Raw genomic sequence first — 19,301 nt, forward strand, 5'->3', positions numbered from 1 at the left:
AACCGGTCCCATCCCTTCATGGCAAATAGATGGGGAAACACTGAAAACAGTGACAGACTTTATTTTCTTGGGCTCCAAAATCACTGCAGATGGTGATTGCAGCCAGGAAATAAAAGACGCTTACTCCTTGGAAGAAAAGCTATGACTAACTTAGCATATTAAAAAGCAGAGACATTACTTTGCCAACAAAGATCCGTCTAGTTAAAGCTATGGTTTTTCCAGTAGCCATGTATGGATGTGAGAGTTGGACTATAAAAAAAGCTGAGAGCTGAAGAATTGATGCTTTTGAACTGTGGTGTTGGAAAAGACCCTTGAGAGTCCCTTGGACTGCAAGATCAAACCAGTCAATCCTAAAGGAAATCAGCCCTGAATATTCATTGGAAGGACTGATGCTGAAGCTGAAACTCCAATACTTTGGCCACCTGATGTGAAGAACTGACTCACTAGAAAAGACCCTGATGCTAGGAAAGATTGAAGGCAGGAGGAGAAGGGGATGACAGAGGATGAGATGGTTGTATGGCATCACTGACTTGATGGATGTCAGTTTGAGCAAGCTCTGGGAGTTGGTTATGGACAGGGAGGCCTGGCATGCTGCAGTCCATGGGGTCGCAAAGAGTCAGACACGACTAAGCAACTGAACTGAACTGAATGGTTAAAGTAGTTTGCCCAAATGATGACAATCCTTCAGATAAGAATTCAGCTAATAGTGAAAACACTTATAGGACCAGAAATTTTTTCCATTTCTAAACGTAGCTGATCAGGGCCACTCCAAAGGGTTCTTCTACAGGTTGTTCTGTATACAAAGGCACAAAGCTGAGGGGGTGAGTTGGCCTGAAAACCAGCCTGAGACAACCCTCAAGCCATGTACATAGAGGCACCAGAAGGGGTGCCTTTGACTAACTCACCCAAAGAGGCCCCTTGTGCCCAAGCAGCCCTGGGGCTGTCACTATTTTCTTCAACCAAATGATGCTAAAAATCCCACACATTCTTGGAATCCACTCTAAGAATTATCTAAATAGAATGTGGTTCATGAGCCAATTAAACCATAGAATTCTTTTGAACATGCTTTGAACTTAAGTGACTGTAAACAGTGTCAAATTTTTTGAATGATTATCCTTTTGCAAAGATAAATATTATAACTATTTTACAAACCTAAACTGACAAAGTTGAATGCAGCAAATTAATGGAATAGAAGAGCAATTGACTGGCAAGAAATTATCTCAACGACAAATACCATTAGCAAATGCACCTCAAGACTGTTCAAAATTTGGAACTCCCTGGTAGAACTCCCTAACTCCCTGGCAGTCCAGTGGTTAGGACTCTGCTCTCACTGCCAAGGGCGCAAGTTTAATCCCTGGCTATGGAATTCAGTTCCATTCAGTTCATTTGCTCATTTGTGTTAAGATCCCACAAGCCATACAGCACGGCAAAAAAAAGAAAAAGCGTTCAAAATTAAGAAGTAACCTAAGTAGACTTTGTCCTACATTTCCTAACAGTTTTCAACAATAATCTTAACATTTGAACCAAGTAAAGCAATGGAGTGCCAAATCATTGAGTCCCACTTTCTTTCTAACTACGTCCTCTATGAAAATAAGCTAACTGAACAAAAAAATTAGGATCAGAAGATTAAACCATGTGCTAAATGAATATAAGACAATTTGGAAGTGAGTACTCATGAAAGAAGCAAATAGTGATATTCTTTTTTAGTAGTTCCTTATTTCAAAATTCTTCTTAAAAAATGTCATCCAGGTTAACAACCTAAGTTTGCAACCAGTTCTTGAATAGCGGGTGAAGGTGGTGAATAGATGCCTTTCACTTATGCAAGAACCATGTGTTTTTCAGCATTTTCTATATGTTTTACAGCATGTAATGAGCAAGTGCATGACCTTTAGAAGCTTTCTTATTCTATGGGAAACTAAAATTCTTGTCACACATCAGGATTTTTACAAGAGAAGTAGAATAACGTTGTTTCTTTTTATTCATGACCTCACGGAATTCTGTTGACAAATTTGGTCTCTGAGTGATTTTTGTGCAGAGAATATATGTTCAGATGCAAGTGTTGCTTATTATCCTTTTGTTCCTCAATTTGCTCTTGGGTTTCCTAGTTACAAAGCATTCATCCCACTGACATTCTCATGATCATCAACTGTCTTCAAGTAGCCTTAAAAACCTGTGTGTGTGTGTGTGTGTGTGTGTGTGTTCAGTCACATCCAACTCTCTGTGACCCTATGGACTGTAGCTCACCAGGCTCCTCTGTGCATAGAATTTTCCAGGAAAGAATATTGCAGTAGGTTGCCGTTTTCTGTGCCAGGGGATCTTCCCAGCGCAGGAATCAAACCAATGTCTTCTGCATTGGCAGGTGGGTTCTTTACCACTGTGCCACCTGGGAAGAAAAAACTTCTGCATTCTTAAGCAAAGAAGATGTGGTCATTACTGGTATGTATGCATATTTTTCATTTTTAAAGCTCCATCAAATAGAGCCAGTAGTAAAGTACAGATTTAAAACTACACTTCAGAGGTTTGGGAACCCAGTCAATCAGATTATATTTAGAGTAAATTAAAATCATCTGTTATTTTTAAATGCTTGCATTCATATACTCTCAGAAAAAAATCAAATTTATGCTTAATAAAAGAAAAAGTTCTAATGAATTCAAGTTCATATTCATATGTGATGTATTCCTTAAATAGTAATATGCAACTGACATTTGTTTGAGCTTCTATCATCTATCGAGAACAAACACTTAAGCATATTCTGGTATATATTGCCCTTTGGTTCTATATTGATTGTCTTTGCTAAGGTAAAATAACATTATTTCTTTCATCAAATCTGTACAGACTCATAACTAATCATACAAAATAATGTAGCAAAAAGCAAAAGAATTTTAAACCCCCTAACTTATGGAAATCCTAACATATAGAAATCATTTTCTGAATATTCTTTGACTAGCACTATGGATATTTTTCTATATATAAACATAGAAGAAATGATGAAAAGTACATAGATGATAAATTAATAGGTTTTTTTTTTAATGGGATCCTACATCATGACATTTTAAATGAAAATTATTTAGTTAGACTTAATGAAATAAAGAATAGATTGAATAGATACACTGGCATTAAAATATAAATATTTCTTTCACACCTAACATAAGTTCACAAAAGAGTTCTCTAGAGCTGAAAAAAAGATGTAAGAAATCATACTTTTGGCCTAGATTTTTAAAATTTAAGCAGTATGTGTTAACCTCGTGTTCCATAAGATGAGAACTGCCCCTTCTACTTCTTCCCTTTTCTTCCCACTCACATTGGTTAAGTATATTTGGTGATAATTAATATCAATTTTATTTGCTAAATTATTTTCATATTGCCTCAAGGTTACCCATCTAGCTGGCTGGTTGGATTTATGACATCAATAAGTGAGTGGGGGAATTCTACCTGTTAAAAATATGTTATGTGAGTTGCAAAATAAATTTATTTTGAATTTATAGCATGAATAATTATCCTAAAAGACAAAACATTTTTGTTTCCATAGACAGGCACTTAAGAGACAGATGAGTTTTTCCTCTTCCAAAAATCTAGCTTTTGAAATTCAAGAGGCAGAGCTGTGAAGAAGGAGCAGGGCATAAAGTTTACACCATAAAGACAAAAGTATGATGAAATAATAGCTAGTAACGACACAAATATAGAAAAATTTGCATCAACTGCCAAGAGAGAATCAGAAGGAATGGAACTCTGTCTTGAGTATTTCCTGGCCCTGTGAGATAGAGGTCACCCCATTCCCATGTCCTGAGCAAGCACTAAAGTTTGAGATGGATAATTGAAGCAGATATTGTAGGTGTCCATCCCATATCACTTTAAGGTTCACCATTCCCTTGAACACTGTCCTAACAGTTTCAAGATGTAACAGTCTGTTAACTTTGCCTGCACGCTTCCTCCAGAGGCCAGATCCTGGTGAGCCCTCTCTCTCTAGTTCCTGGGAGTTTGTCTGGGAGCAGCTTTCAACCAACAGCTGATGGGAGGTGGTGATAAATATGTCTGCTCCTTTGCCTCTTGGTGGGGTTAATTTTAAGGTGTGTTCTACACTATCTCCTACAGTTCCTCAGAGTAATTGAGTCCCATTTACCTATGGTAATGAGCTGAACAATTAGCCATCCTTTGTTTTTTTCACTTCTCTGCCACTTCACCATTCCGTGTTTTCTGGGATCATATCTAAAATCACCTCCTAAATGCCTACACCCAAGTCTTTGCCCCAGGATCTACTTCTGTGTGATCCCCACCTAGAGAGTAGAGAAAAATAAAAGGTTCATGGGGAATCTGAGAAGAGAAATGCGCCATACTTTTCTGCTTAAGAGATAGGTTCTCCTCTGAGTTCTCCAGAAACCAGATTCTCAGCTGAAGTTTAGGGTTCAGTTCAGCTCAGTCACTCAGTTGTGTCTGACTCTGCAACCCCATGAACTGCAGCACTCCAGGCCTCCCTGTCCATCACCAACTCCTGGAATTTACCCAAACTCGTTGAGTCCGTGATGCCATCCAACCATCTTATCCTCTGTCGTCCCCTTCTCCCACCTTCAATCTTTCCCAGCATCAGGGTCTTTTCCAGTGAGTCAGCTCCTTGCATCAGGTGGCCAAAGTATTGGAGTTTCAGCCTCAGCATCAGTCCTTCCAATGAACACCCAGGACTGATCTCCTTTAGGGTGGACTGGTTGGATCTCCTTGCAGTCCAAGGGACTCTCAAGAGTCTTCTCCAACACCACAGTTTAGGGTACAGGGTGTTTAATAAAAAGTCCTGGAATCAATACTTGTGTAAAGGAGACAGGAGCAGTACTGAGCCCAGGAAGAAGGTTAGCAGAAACTCAGGGAGGGTCGGCCAACTTCGCAGGGAGCTCTGGAGCTAAAATGACTTCTTTCCCACCTCAGTTAGGATGTCATTGGATGCAGCTGCTTTCTAAAGTGTGTGGCCTTGGGTGAGAAGGATGTCTGCAACTGAGCCAATCTGAGAAAGGCATAACAGCTAAGACAGCCCTGTCCCTCAGTACGGCCAGGACAGGGCAGAGGGTCCTTCCTGGAGGAGGATTCTAAGAATTACACCTTGGTGTCCACCATGAACTCCTTCTGTTCCTCAGATCCACTGAGTCGAGGAAGCAGATCCTTCAAAATTCTCAAGGTCCAAGCACGTATATGATAAATGACACCTTCCCAAACTCTTTGTTTGTATGACTGCTATAGATACATGATAGACAGACGGTAGAAAGAAAAGAAGGAAGAAAGAAAGGAAACCTTGTCAGAGTTCTCCAGAGAAACAGAATCAATAGTGTGTATACATGTATAGAGAGAGGGGGGCTGAGATTTATTTTAAGGAATTGACTCCTGTTATTGTGCAGAATGGCAAGTCCAAAATCTGAAGGGCAGACCAGCAGGGCAAAGACTCAAGGAGGAATTAATACTGCAGTTCAAATCCAAAGGCAGTCTGCAGGGCGGAATTTTCTTCCTCAACTGATGTCCACTTTTTTCCTCTTGAAGTCTTAAACTGATTGGATGAGGCCCATCCACATTATGAGGGTGATCTGCTTTACTCAAAGCCTAGTGACTTAACATTAATGTCATCTAAATAATACCTTCAACAGAAACATCTAGACTCATATTTGACCAAACAGCTAGGTACCACAGCCTAGTCAAACTGACTCCTAAAATTATCACACATCTGTACATATCATCACAGCAGGTAGATAGGTATTGTATCATTTGCCTTTTCCCTGTCGTTTAGCTCTCAGGTATTACTGTTTTTACTGAAGGCGCTGTACCTGTCTTTCTGGCCTCTCTTTCCCCTCTGTTTTGATTTCCCGTTTCTAACTTCAATGCATGATACTGGATGCTTGGGGCTGGTGCACTGAGACGACCCAGAGGGATGGTATGGGGAGGGAGGAGGGAGGGGGGTTCAGGGTGGGGAACACATGTATACCTGTGGCAGATACATGTTGATGTATGGCAAAACCAACACAATATTGTTAAGTAATTAACCTCCAATTAAAATAAATAAATTTATATTTTTTAAAAAATAAATAAAAATAAAAAATAAAAAAGAAGCCTAGTTCTGAGTACAAAGTGGAAAGAAAATGCCTGTAAATGACGGCCCAAGTGCTCACCCATGAGCAAGAGGATTTTAGTTTGGGCATGTGGATTTTGTGCTACTGCATTTGGCATCCCAGAAGTCTTCCTTATTTATTTTTACATTTCTATTTATACTGGTGATTGAATTTGCCAGACATGTGATAGGTAACAATAACAAAGAGGTTTTATAAGAAGTTATTACTTACCCATTTTTAGCACAGAAAATATATAGAAAATGTTTATTAATCTTATGAAATCTGATAATTCAAAGATAACAAGAATATTGTCATTAATGGAAGGGACTCAATATTTTGTTTGATTTCTACTCAGGTATTTAGAAGATGATTAATGTTTTTATCAATTCTCTTTTGTAGAACTAACTTCTCAAATTTCTATGTCAACACTAGAGACCATAATCAAGATGGAAACTAGTCATCATTTCAGCTTTCTGGAATTTATCAGAATTAATCTTTGAATCTATTATACCAAAATGTCAAAGGCATTTAATAGGGAAAGTAATACAACAATTACTAATGTTGAATCCGTACCATCACTATTTCCAAATCAATAATGGAAAAATAATTCAAATGATCTATAAATAAGGTCATTTGTGATTCATATCTGGAACTGTTGCTTGTAAGTAACATGTGGTTTATCTTCTCAGCTTTTGTCATGCCTGTAAAGCAATAGGCAAGAAGCCAGACACAGACAGCCCTCCTCCAATCACTGATATTAAGAAAGCTCTTTGTTATGAGCTAAAAGTTACATCTTACCTTCAGTATTTGTCTGCCCTTAGACTGTCCCCTTTATCATGTATTGTAAGCAGGTCAGGCCCAATTACAACCTCTTAACTTACTGTTATATACGCTACTTCCTGCTATACATGTGACTGAGAACATGTTTTCCTACTAACAAATCGGCTGCTTCTCATGTCAGAAAGTACCGAGTAAGTAAAGGAAAAGAACAGTGGGAGAACACTTGCGAAAATAGTGAATGTGACCTCCAACGGCACTCCAGGTTAAAAATAGACTGGCTTTTAATTATTTCCTTTGAGGGAAATAAAATAACCAGGGCACTTAAAAATATGCCTCAGGCTTCTTTCCTCAGAGCACTATCTGAAAATACCCCTAGTGTCCAGTCAGGCAGTACTGTAAACACTCAAAATCAGAGTTTCTGCCTCAGACACTGTAAGGACCAGAGAGAGGGCTTGTCAGCCCAGGACACCTAGACCTCATCTACTGCTCCTGCCATCCTCCCCACAGGGCTGACAGGCACCAGAATTTCCATCTCATCAGCCGGTGCCCACAAGGTCAGTTTTCAACAATGTGCATTTTATTACAAGCACTGTGTACTTTTCATTCAAGCCAGCTAATTTCCCTGAATCTGCCTTGACCTAATGTTAAGAGAGCTGAACTATTGTTTGAGCTCCACTCTGCTCTGAGATGCAGGAATCTATCCATGACAACCTTTGACTTACACCAGTACTGTTTGTTCATCCTCCCGGCAGAAGAATGCCTCGTGGACCCCAATCTTCTGTGCCCATGCTTGAGGCACACTCTGACAAATGGTTACTCTGACAACAAACAGGCCAAAGTGCATTCAAGCTGGTATCAACTTGTATCACGACCCTTTCACATATGTGTAACATAGAGCTGTAACCAGAGTTCTTGCTGAAAAAGAGCCATACATTTTTCCCCCAAGATTAATCATTTCATTCCCCATAGTGAAAAATATACAGAATAAGCCCCCAGCTAAACTACCAAGGCTGCAAACTGTCCCCAGAATCCATTTTCAGGCTGGGCTCAAAGCATCCCTTTTCTCCATCCTCCAAGAAGGAATCCAGACAGTGCAGGGTTGAAGTCTCAGACTCACACCGGCCTGGGTGTGGAGCCAGCTCTGGCAAACCCTGGCTCCAACAGCCACCAGCTCTGTGACCACTGGGAAGTCATTTAAAGCCTCCATACCACGGTACTTCAAATGCATGGAGCTACAAGGATAATAATGGGATTCTTCTGAATATTCAGTGAGTTTGTCCACATGAAGTCACTAGCAAAATACCTGAAACAGTGCAATGCTGATCCTTGATCAAACTGTCTACTCACAGATTTAAAAAAATAAAAAGAAATTTTAAAAAGGCAGTGGACCTGTGAATACAACTCAGGTTTGAGAGAATTAATATGGCTCTTTTTCGCAGTTTCTTATATAAGGATGATTAATAGTAACATTTCTCTGCCTCCACCACTGGGCATGTCCTTGCATTTTTTAGAACTCGGTAACACAGTCCTTGCACGTCCTGTTCCTTCTGCGTGCCCAGCATTCACATGCTGTTCCTTCATGTCTTCTAGTATTCTGCTGAGAGGTTACCATCCCACAGAGAATGTTCCTGACTACTTGCTCCAAAATAGCACCCTGCATGGATCGCTATTCTTCACAGAATTAGGGCCACCTAATGGTTCATTATGTATTGATTTTCTTGGAGTCTGTCTCACCACATGTGAAGACAGGGACTTCCGTTCATGGTCTTCCCTGCATCTGTGACAGCGACTGGCACATTACAGGTACTCAAAAATATGTGCTAAGTAAGTAAGCGCTGTTATTGAATGAATCCTCACCAATCAGTTTATACAAAGGGACAGTGATATTTAGTGTGTGTTAGCATGCGAGGTCGGAGGTGGAGCTTGGTTCCCTGACAGGACACTCCCAGCTATAACCATACTAAGACCCAACAGCAAAAAAGACACTTCTCTCCACTCTGACCCTATTTCCAAAAGCATAAGTATTTAAGATTTTCTATGGCCAAAAACAAGACAGGAAGCTGATGGTGGTTCAGATCATGAACTTCTTAATGCAAAATTCAAACTTAAATTGAAGAAAGTAAAACCACTAGACCATTCAGGTATGACCTAAATAAAATCCCTTACAATTATATAGTGGAAATGACAAATAGATTCAAGGGATTATATCTGATAGACAGAATGCCTGAAAAACTATGGATGGAGGTTCGTGACATTGTACAGGAAGCAGTGATCAAGATTATCCCCAAGAAAAAGAAATGGCAAAAGGCAAAATGGTTGTCCAAGGAGGCCTTACAAATAGCTGAGAAAAGAAAAGAAGCAAAAGGCAAAGGAGAAAAGGAAAGATATATCCATTTGAATACAGAGTTCGAAAGAATAGCAGGAGAGATAAGAAAGCCTTCCTCACTGATCAATGGAAAGAAATAGAGGAAAACAATAAAATGGGAAAGATTAGAGATCTCTTCAAGAAAATTAGAAATAACAAGGGATCATTTCATGCAGAGATGGGCACAATAAAGGATAGAAATAGTATAGATTTAACAAAAGCAGAAGATATTAAGAAGTGGAAAGAATACAGAGACTAACTATACAAAAAAGATCTTCACGACACAGATAATCATGATGGTGTGATCACTCACCTAGAGCCAGACATCCTGGAATTCAAAGTCAAGTGGGCCTTAGGCAGCATCACTATGAACAAAGCTAGTGGAGGTGATGGAATTCTAGTTGAGCTATTTCAAATCCTGTAAGATGATGCTGTGAAAGTGCTGCATTCAATATGCCAGCAAATTTGGAAAACTCAGCAGTGGCCACAGGACTGGAAAAGGTCAGTTTTCATTCCAATCCCAAAGAAGGGCAATGCCAAAGAATATTCAAGCTACTACACAATTTCACTCATCTTACATACTAGCAGAATTCTCCAAGTCAGGCTTTAACAGTACATGAATACATGAACCATAAACTTCCAGATGTTCAAGTTGGATTTAGAAAAGGCAGAAGAACCAGGGATCAAATTGCCAACATCTGTTGGATCATTGAAAAAGCAAAAGAATTCCAGAAAAATATCTACTTCTGCTTTATTGATTACACCAAAGCTTTTGATTGTGTGGATCACAACAAACTGTGGAAAATTCCTCAAGAGATGGGAAAACAGACCACCTAATCTGCCTCCTGAGAAACTTGTGTGCAGGTCAAGAAGCAACAGTTAGAACTGGACATGGAACAACAGATTGGTTCAGAATTGGGAAAGGAGGATGTCAAGGCTGTATATTGTCACCTTGCTTATTTAACTTATATGCAGAGTACATCATGAGAAATGCTAGGCTGGATGAAGCACAAGCTAGAATCAAGATTGCCAAGAGAAATATCAATACCCTTATATATGCAGATGACACCACCCTTATGGCAGAAAGCAAAGAAGAACTAAAGAGCCTCTTGATGAAAGTGAAAGAGGACAGCGAGAAAGCTGGCTTAAAACTCAACATGCAAAAAACTAAGATCATGACATCTGATTCCATCACTTCATGGGAAATAGATGGGGAAATAGTGGAAACAGTGTCAGACTTTATTTTGGGGGGCTCCAAAATCACTGCAGATGGTGACTGCAGCCATGAAATTAAAAGATGCTTGCTCCTTGAAAGAAAAGCTATGACAAACCTAGACAGCATATTAAAAAACAGAGACATTACTTTGCCAACAAAGGTCCATCTACTCAAAGCTATGGCTTTTCCAGCAGTCATGTATGGATGTGAGAGTTGGACTATAAAGAAAGCTGAGCACTGAAGAATTGATGCTTTTGAACTGTGGTGTTGCAGAAGACCCTTGAGAGTCCCTTGGACTGCAAGGGAATCAAACCAGTCAATCCTACAGGAAATCAGTCCTGAATATTCATTGGAAGGACTGATGCTGAAGTGGAACTCCAATACTTTGGCCACATGATGTGAAGAGATGACTCATTGGAAAAGACCCTGATGCTGGGAAAGATTGAAGGCAGGAGGAGAAGGGGATAACAGAGAATGAGATAGTTGGATGGCATCACTGACTCGATGGACATGAGTTTGAGCAAGCTCTGGGAGTTGGTGATGGACAGGGAGGCCTGGCATGCTACAGTCCATGGGTCAAAAAGAGTTCAATGACTGAGTGACTGAACTGAACTGAATGGCCATAAAAAGACTGAAATTACTCTACATTTTATAATCATTGTTAAAGTATCACAGGCTCAGTGGATATAAAAAAACACAATGAGGTTTGAAACACCAGTTGCTCCCAGCTGACAATTAGGTTGTTTGCTTGGCTCAGTTAGGTACATATATCTTTTTCATTTCTGTTCTACAAGTCTTGCTATAAAAACCACAGTGTGTTAAATGCATCTCAGCTTGCATTCTATGTGGTTAAGTTTGCAAATAAGAGGTCAAATCTGTACTATGTTTTAATTAACTTAGATAGTCTTCATGTTACTTAACAAGCAAAGTGTACCAGCCATGGGGAATTTACGGACAGAAGTGTGATCACTCATTGTCTGTGCACTGGGGCCAACAGGATGCTTCCCGAGTCTCAATCATACTGGCAGAATGGGCTCACTCTATCCTTTTCTCAAAGATTAAATACCTTTATTACAGATAGTGGGCTTCCCTGGTGGCTCAGATGGTAAAAAAAAAAAAAAAAAAAAAATCTGCTTGCAATGCAGGAGACCAGAGTTTGATCCCTGGGGGAATATCCCCTGGACAAGGGAATGGCCAGTGTTCTTGCCTAGAATTCCATGGACAGAGAAGACTGGCGGGCTACACAGTCCTTGGGGACACAGAGAGTCAGATAAGGGGTATCCTAAATCAATGTTTGCTATGTATTTTTTCTCATGCATTTTTTCTTCATATTGTGAATCATCTCACAATATGATTCAGGATGATGCTTGTAATAATTACATGGGACTCCTATCCTGAAACTTTCCTGACTTTATTTTCATTTGAATAGAATTCCTGTAACAGAAATAAAGGGCAGTACCAAGAAAATGAAGAAGTGGTGGTTACTTACCCTAGGTTCAGATTCTAACTGAAAAGTCAGAAGAGAAGAGTTTCTATCAGAGCCTACTGTTAAAGCTTCAAAAAGAGAATAATTTCTTTCCTAGCAAGATGTTCAAACTTATCAGTTGATCCCAAGATCATTTAATTCTCTTTAGCTTTGTGCCAGCACCAGTTGCTATTTATCACCAGACTTGGAAAGGGAGAAAGAGGTTGGAAGGATGGCATGTGGATTTCTTTAAATTGTCTTATAGCATTATATTTATTTTATGTATATAACATAATAATTGGATATATGTATGTTTGGGGAAATGATTACATTAAAAAATTTAGTTAACATCCATAACGCATAGTTAGCAACTTCCAAATATATAATACAGTATGGTTAACTATAGTCATTGTGCTGTACAGTACAGGATTCATTACCTTATAACTGGAAGTTTATTACTTTTGACCCCCTATACCCATTTCACCCAACTCTCCCTCTGACAACTACCAATCTCTGTATCTATGAGTTCAGATGTTTTTAGATTCCACATATCTGTGTGATTCATTTCATTTAGGCTAATGCCCTCAAGGTTCCTATTCATACTGTCAAAAATGGCATGATTTTCTTCTTTTTAAAATAATTTTCCATTATTTTCTTTATTTACTCACCCATCAGTGGACAATTATTTGTTTCCATGCATTGGTTATAAACAATACTGCAATGAATGTGGAGGTACAGATACATTTTTGAGATAATGTCTTGTTTCCTTTGACTAACTACTGAGAAGCGGAATTGCTGGATCATATGGTAGTTCCATTTTTAATTTTTTGAGGAACCACCACACTGTTTTCCATAATGACTGTACCAACTTACATCCCCACCAACAGTGGAAGGGTCCTCTATTTTCCAAGCCCTTGTCAACATTTGCTACTACTTGTCTTTTTGATAATAGCCTTTCTAGCATGTAAGAAGTGGTATTTGATTGTTGTTTTCATCTGTACTTTCTTGATAATTAGTGATGTTAAGCTCTTTTTCATATATCTATTTAAAAACATCTGCATGTGTTTTTTGGAAAAATGTCTATTCAAGTCCTCTGCCCTTCTTGAAATCAGATTGTCTGGGTTTGGGGGTTTTGCTTTTTGCTTGTTCATTTGCTGTTGAGTTGTATAAATTTTTTGTATAGTTTGGATATTACCTTATCAGATATATGTTTTGTAATTCTTTTCTCCCAATCAGTTGTCTTTTCATTTTGTTGATGGTTTCCTTTGCTGTATACAGCATTTTAGTTTGATGTAATCTCACTTGTTTACCTTTGTTTTTGTTGCCTTTGCTTTTGGTGTCAAATCCAAAAATGTCATTGTCAAGACAGAAGCCAAGGAGCATATCCCCTATGTTTTCTTCTAGAAGTTTTATGGTTTTAAGTCTTAGATTCAAGACTTTAATCTATCTTGAGTTCACTTTTCTGTATGGAATATAAAAATGACAAAACAGAAATGTCAATTAAATAGAGCTGGGAGGCCAGAATGGGGAGCTCTCCTGATAGCAGAGCCCAGAAAGAAGAAAGACCCCTATTATTTCCTGGCAAGGACTCAGCCAATGAAAACACATGAACTCTCTGTTTACTATAATCCTCCCAACTTCCTTTCCCCCCTATAAAATTATCCTTCTTTCATTGCTGTATGAGGACTCTCATGTAACTCACCACAGTTGCAGGCCTTGAATTACAATTCTCTACTTATCCCAAATAAACCCACCTTTGCTAGAGCAATATCTGGCAATTATTTCAGGTCAACAGATGTAAGATAGTGGTCCAGTTTCATTCTTTTGTATGTGGCTTTTCAGTTTTCCCAACACCACTTATTGAAGAGACTGTCCTTTTCACTGTATCTCCTTAGGTTCTTTGTTATAAATTAATTTACCATATAGGCATGGGTCTATTCCCAGGCTCTCTATTCTGTTCCATTTATCTGTGTGCCATACCACATTGCTTTTATTACTGTAGTTTTGTAGTATAGTCTTAAATCTGGGGGTATGATAGGTCCAAGTTTGTTCTTTTTCATGATTACTTTGGCTATTCAGGGTCTTTTGTGGTTCCACACAAATTTTAATGTTGTTTGTTCTATTTCTGTGAAAAATGTCATTGGAATTTTGGTGGTGATTGCACTGAATCTGTAGATTACTTTGGACAGTATGGACATTTTAACAATATTAATTCTTCTAATCCATGGGCACAGAGTATCTTTTCCTTTATGTGTGTTTCCTTCAATTTTTTCACTATTGTCTTACATTTTCAATGTACAAGTCTTTCATTCCTTGGTTAACTTTATACTTTGATATTTTATACTTTCTGAGGCAATCATAAGTGTAATTGATTTCTTAATTTCTCTGCTAGTTCATTATTAGTATATAAAAATGCAACTAACTTTTGCATGTTGATTTTGTATCCTCCAACTTTACTGAGTTTATTAGTTCCAACAGGTTTTTTGGTGGAGTTTTTAGGGTCTTCTATATATAATACCATGTCATCTACAAAGAGAGACAGTTTTATGTCTTCCTTTCCAATTTGAAAGGCTTTTATTTTATCTAACTGTTGTAAATAAGATTTTCAATATTATACTGAACAAAAATAGGAGGAGTGAGCATCCTTGTCTTGTGCCTAATCTTAGAGGAAGTGCTTTCAAGTTTTAACTGTTGAGTATGATGTTACTTGTGGGCTTGTTATATATGACATTTATTATGCTAAGGAACAATACCTCTATACCTACTTTGTTGAAATTTTCATCATGAACAAATATTGAAGTTTATCAAATGCTTTTTCTGCATCTGTGGAAGTGATCATATCATTTTTAGCCTTCATTTTGTTAATGTGGTATTTCACATTGATTCACAGATGCTGAACCATTGTTGCATCCCTGGAATAATTTCAACTCAATCATAGTGTATGATCCTTTCAATGTATCATTGAATTCAGTTTGCTGATATTTTGTTGAAGATTCCTGTATTACTGTTCAGTGGGGATATTGGCCTATAATTTTATTTTCTTGGTGTTTGATATTGGTGTCAGGGTAATGCTGACCTTGAAAAATGATTTTTAAAATGCTCCCTTCTCTTCTGTTTTTTGCAAGAGTTTGACAAAGACTGGAATTAATTCTTCTTTAAGTGTTTTGCAATTCATCAGTGAAGCCATCTGGTCCTGAACTTTGTCAAGTACAATGCATTCTTAATAAAGCAGTTTCAAAGAGAACTCTGTGTCTTAATAAACAGACAATATGAGAGGTGTGCTTACCCAGACAATCATTCTCTTAGAGAACACTGATTTAATTCCAACATTGTGGTAATTATGGCACTAACTCAATAGAAGCTCTTTCTCCTTTACATCAGTTATACTTAAATGTTACTGAATCAAAACAACCAAAAAATTAAAGAAAATACTGTATACTGGCAACCTGTAACAAATATGCCAAAATATCAATAACTTGTCTAATTTTTCATGACATAATGATCAGTAAATGCCATGTCATTGCTCCAGTAGATCTCTAGGTCATTGTAGCTTCATGGCTGAGAACTGAGGCCAGGCCAAACTCCCCATAAGGGACCATATAATCCCATGTTTGATCCTCTCCCAAAATTTTACATGCCCAAAACACTAGCCCAAGTAAGAATCAGAATGCTCTTCTTCTTAAAGACCAATAACTCCTATTGCCTTTGGTGCCTCAATCCCTGAATCCAGGGTCCTGGCTCCTCCCCCATGGCTAGGGTACAACTCCTACCAACACTCTTAGATGGTCATCATTCCTTAAGGTTTGATACTTCCCTGATGGCTCAGACAGTAAAGCGTCTGCCTACAGTGCAGGAGACCGGGTTCAATTCCTGGGTTGGGAAGATCTCCTGGAGATGGAAATGGCAACCCACTCAGTATTCTTGCCTGGAAAATCCCATGGACAGAGGAACCTGGTAGGCTACAGTCCATGGGGTCACAAAGAGTCAGACACAACTGAGCAACTTCACTTTCACTTTTCACCTTCTTTAAAAGATAGGTTCAGACAGGAGTGCTCCATGACGAAACCAGCCTGTGTGCCAAATAGGATAAATTCTTTACTTCAGTAACACAGACACTGCTCTAGGTGAGTGTCTGGACTGGAATTATGTGCTTCCAGGGTCAACTAATTCAGTCTCACAATCAGAGCTTCTGCTTAGCCTCCAGCGCTAAGCCTGAGACAGAACACCCATCAGACACACACATTCTGGTAGGGATGGATTCATTCTCAGGAGTGGCACTGCTCTTCCCTATAGACAAACTGAAATGAAGCCTGCATGAATTAATTAAAAATGTTTAACAACTTTGGATTCCAAAAGAAAGGCATCGTTACGGGGCCCACCTCCTCAGAGGAAACTCCTCTACTTTTAGGCAAACTTATGGTTAGGGATGGATTCTTAATGAAAGGTTTCTCCCTCTACCTCTCAGGTAGTAACTAAACTCAAAGGGGCTAAGAGAAAAAGGGTAACATCTACTGCCGACACCCTGAACAAATACTCTGGCATAGCTAAAATGTCATTTTCAAGGACTATATATATGCACAAGGACTATATATATATCACAAGGACTATATACATATATGTGTTTATATAAATATATAGAAAGATAAATAAGGGTGTACTTATATATCTGTGTGTATAATGCCTTGTAGATGATAATGTTATCAACAAAAACTACCTGTTTAATGAAAGGTAGCTATTGTTAATAAAAACATAATCATACAGTGCATGGATTCTGCTGGGCCACTTCTTAACTAAATATAGGAAAAATCACATGGAATGGCAACCAGCATTTATTTCCACTTTCTTAGCCTTCTAAATATTCATTCATATATACATATATGAAAGTGTGTTAATCACTCAGTCGTGTTCAGGGAATTTTCCTGACCCAGGAATCAAACCTTGGTCTCGCACATTGCAGGTAGATTCTTTACCATCTGAGCCACCAAGGAAGCCTATATGTATATGTATATGTATAAATATGTGTGTGTGTATATATATATATATATATATATATATATATAGAGAGAGAGAGAGAGAGAGAGGCTATGTCCTCATATGACACATAAGCCCTCATTTATATATAAACTTCCTTGGTGGCTCAGATGATAAAGAATCTGCCTGAAATATAGGAGACCCAGGTTCAATCCCTAGGTCAGGAAGATCCTCTGGAGAAGGGAATGGCTACCCACTCCAGTATCATAGACTGGAGAATTCCATGGACAGAGGAGACTGGTGGGCTACAATCTATGGGGGCACAAAGAGTCAGACACGACTGAGTGACTAACACTTTCACACTTTATATACATAAATATACATATATATACATATGTACATGCAATGGAATACTACTCATCCGTGGAAAAAAAGAATGAAATACCATTTGCAACAACATGGATGGACCTGGAAATTGTCATACTAAGTGAAATCAGCAGAAAGACAAATACCATATGACATCACTTATCCATGGAATCTAAAACATGATGTAAATGAAGCCTGACTATGAAACAGAAATAGAGTTACATAGAAAACAGACTTGTGGTTGCCAAGGGGGAGCAGGGGTTGGGGAGGGAAGTACTGGGAGTTTCAGATTAGCAGTTGTAAACTAATATATACAGGATGGACAAACAAGGTCCTACTGTATAGCAAAGGGAACTATATTTAATATCCTGTGATAAACCATAATGGAAAAGAATGTGTGTGTGTGTGTGTGTGTGAATGTGTATCATACAACCTTCACAACCACCCTGTGAGAAAGCTACTATTGTTATCCTCACTTTAAAAATGGGAAAATTAAGGCCCAAGTTCACACAGCTTGGAAGTGGCAGAGCAAGCATGTAAACTCAGGCCATCTGAACTCTGGAGTGTTTCTAACCACCGGGTTCCACTGCTTAAGGTAGAATCACTTCCCCTGGAGCACCACCAGGGATGGTGTTACTCTGATGGTCTTGCTGTCTCAGATTTTTTAAGATGATCCAGGGACCTTAGGACTTTTTGCAGCTCACACTACGTCACTTCAAGAAGTTCAAAGACTGAGCTGGTCACTTATTTAGGCAACAGTACAGTGTGACTTCCTGGCCCCTAGTAGCACGGCATGGGGCACTGAGAATGTACAGGGTAGAGAGAAGATGGCCCTGCAGAAGCCCAGCCTGATGTGATGGTCCTCAGAGAAAGTTGGGCCTGTGCAAGGTAATTGGTTTAGCAGAAGTCATGAGAGTGGGGCCCTCGTGATGGGAGTAGTGTCCTTATAAGGACAGACACTGGAAAGTCTGCTCTCACTCTCTCTGTCATATGAGGATACAGCAAAAAAGTGGCAGTCTGTCAACCCAAGGAGGAAGTCCTCACTAGAAACCAATCATGCTGGCACCTTGATCTGAGACATCTGGTCTCTAGAAAATAAATTTCTGTTGGTAAGGTCGCCTGGTCCATGGTATTTGGTTATGGCAGCTCAAGCTAAGACAGACACAGACAATGTTTAATGACAAAGACAGGATAGACACTCAAATCTGGGTTCATGAAAGAGATTCAAACAAGAGTGGGAAACCATACTGAGAGGTTCACTGGTATTTATGCATTTTAATAGAGAAAGTAAACAGGGAAGGATGAGTGTTTATTATGCTGGCAGATAATATTTTTCATCACTACTCTTGATACCACTTACTGAACATTTAACATAATATCTTCTCATTTAATCCTCCAAAACAACCCTATGTGAACTGGAATTTAGAGGGACTAGGTCATCTCCACACAGCACACAGCAATATTGGCAGGACAAAAATGGGACCCTGGCTCTGACTGCAAAGCCCTTCCAACTCTGCCTTGCAGCCTGCAGAAGGTAGCAGGACAGGTCTGGGTTGTTTTCTGGCCAAGCTTCCAAAGCAGCTAAAATCCAGGAGGATGGAAACTCAGCAAACAACACCTAGAATGAAAACCCAACAGGGTACTTCTTTTTAGCTCCTTCCAAGACAAAGGAAAGGAGCAGCTTCTTATTGTAACATGATTCTCCCTTTGGAATTAATCCAGGGTGAATAAAAAGATAGCATCAGCCAAAGTTGCACATGGAGACTGTGATCAATCTCAAAAAATCCTAAAAGGGACTTTGCTAGATCTAGATAATTATTGCTTGTGTCATTTAATCTTAGATCATATTTCCTTTTGGGCTTCCCTGATAGCTCAGTTGGTAAAGAATCTGCCTGCAATGCAGGAGACCCTGGTTCAGTTCCTGGGTTGGGAAGATCCACTAGAGAAGAGATAGGCTACCCACTTCCGTATTCTCGGGCTTCCCTTGTGCCTCAGACGGTAAAGAATCTGCCAGGAATGTGAGAGATCTGGGTTCGCTCCCTGGGTTGGGAAGATCCT

This window comes from Oryx dammah, unplaced genomic scaffold (genome assembly GCF_014754425.2).
Source record: "Oryx dammah isolate SB20612 unplaced genomic scaffold, SCBI_Odam_1.1 HiC_scaffold_21, whole genome shotgun sequence".
In the NCBI taxonomy this organism is placed as follows: Eukaryota; Metazoa; Chordata; class Mammalia; order Artiodactyla; family Bovidae; genus Oryx; species Oryx dammah.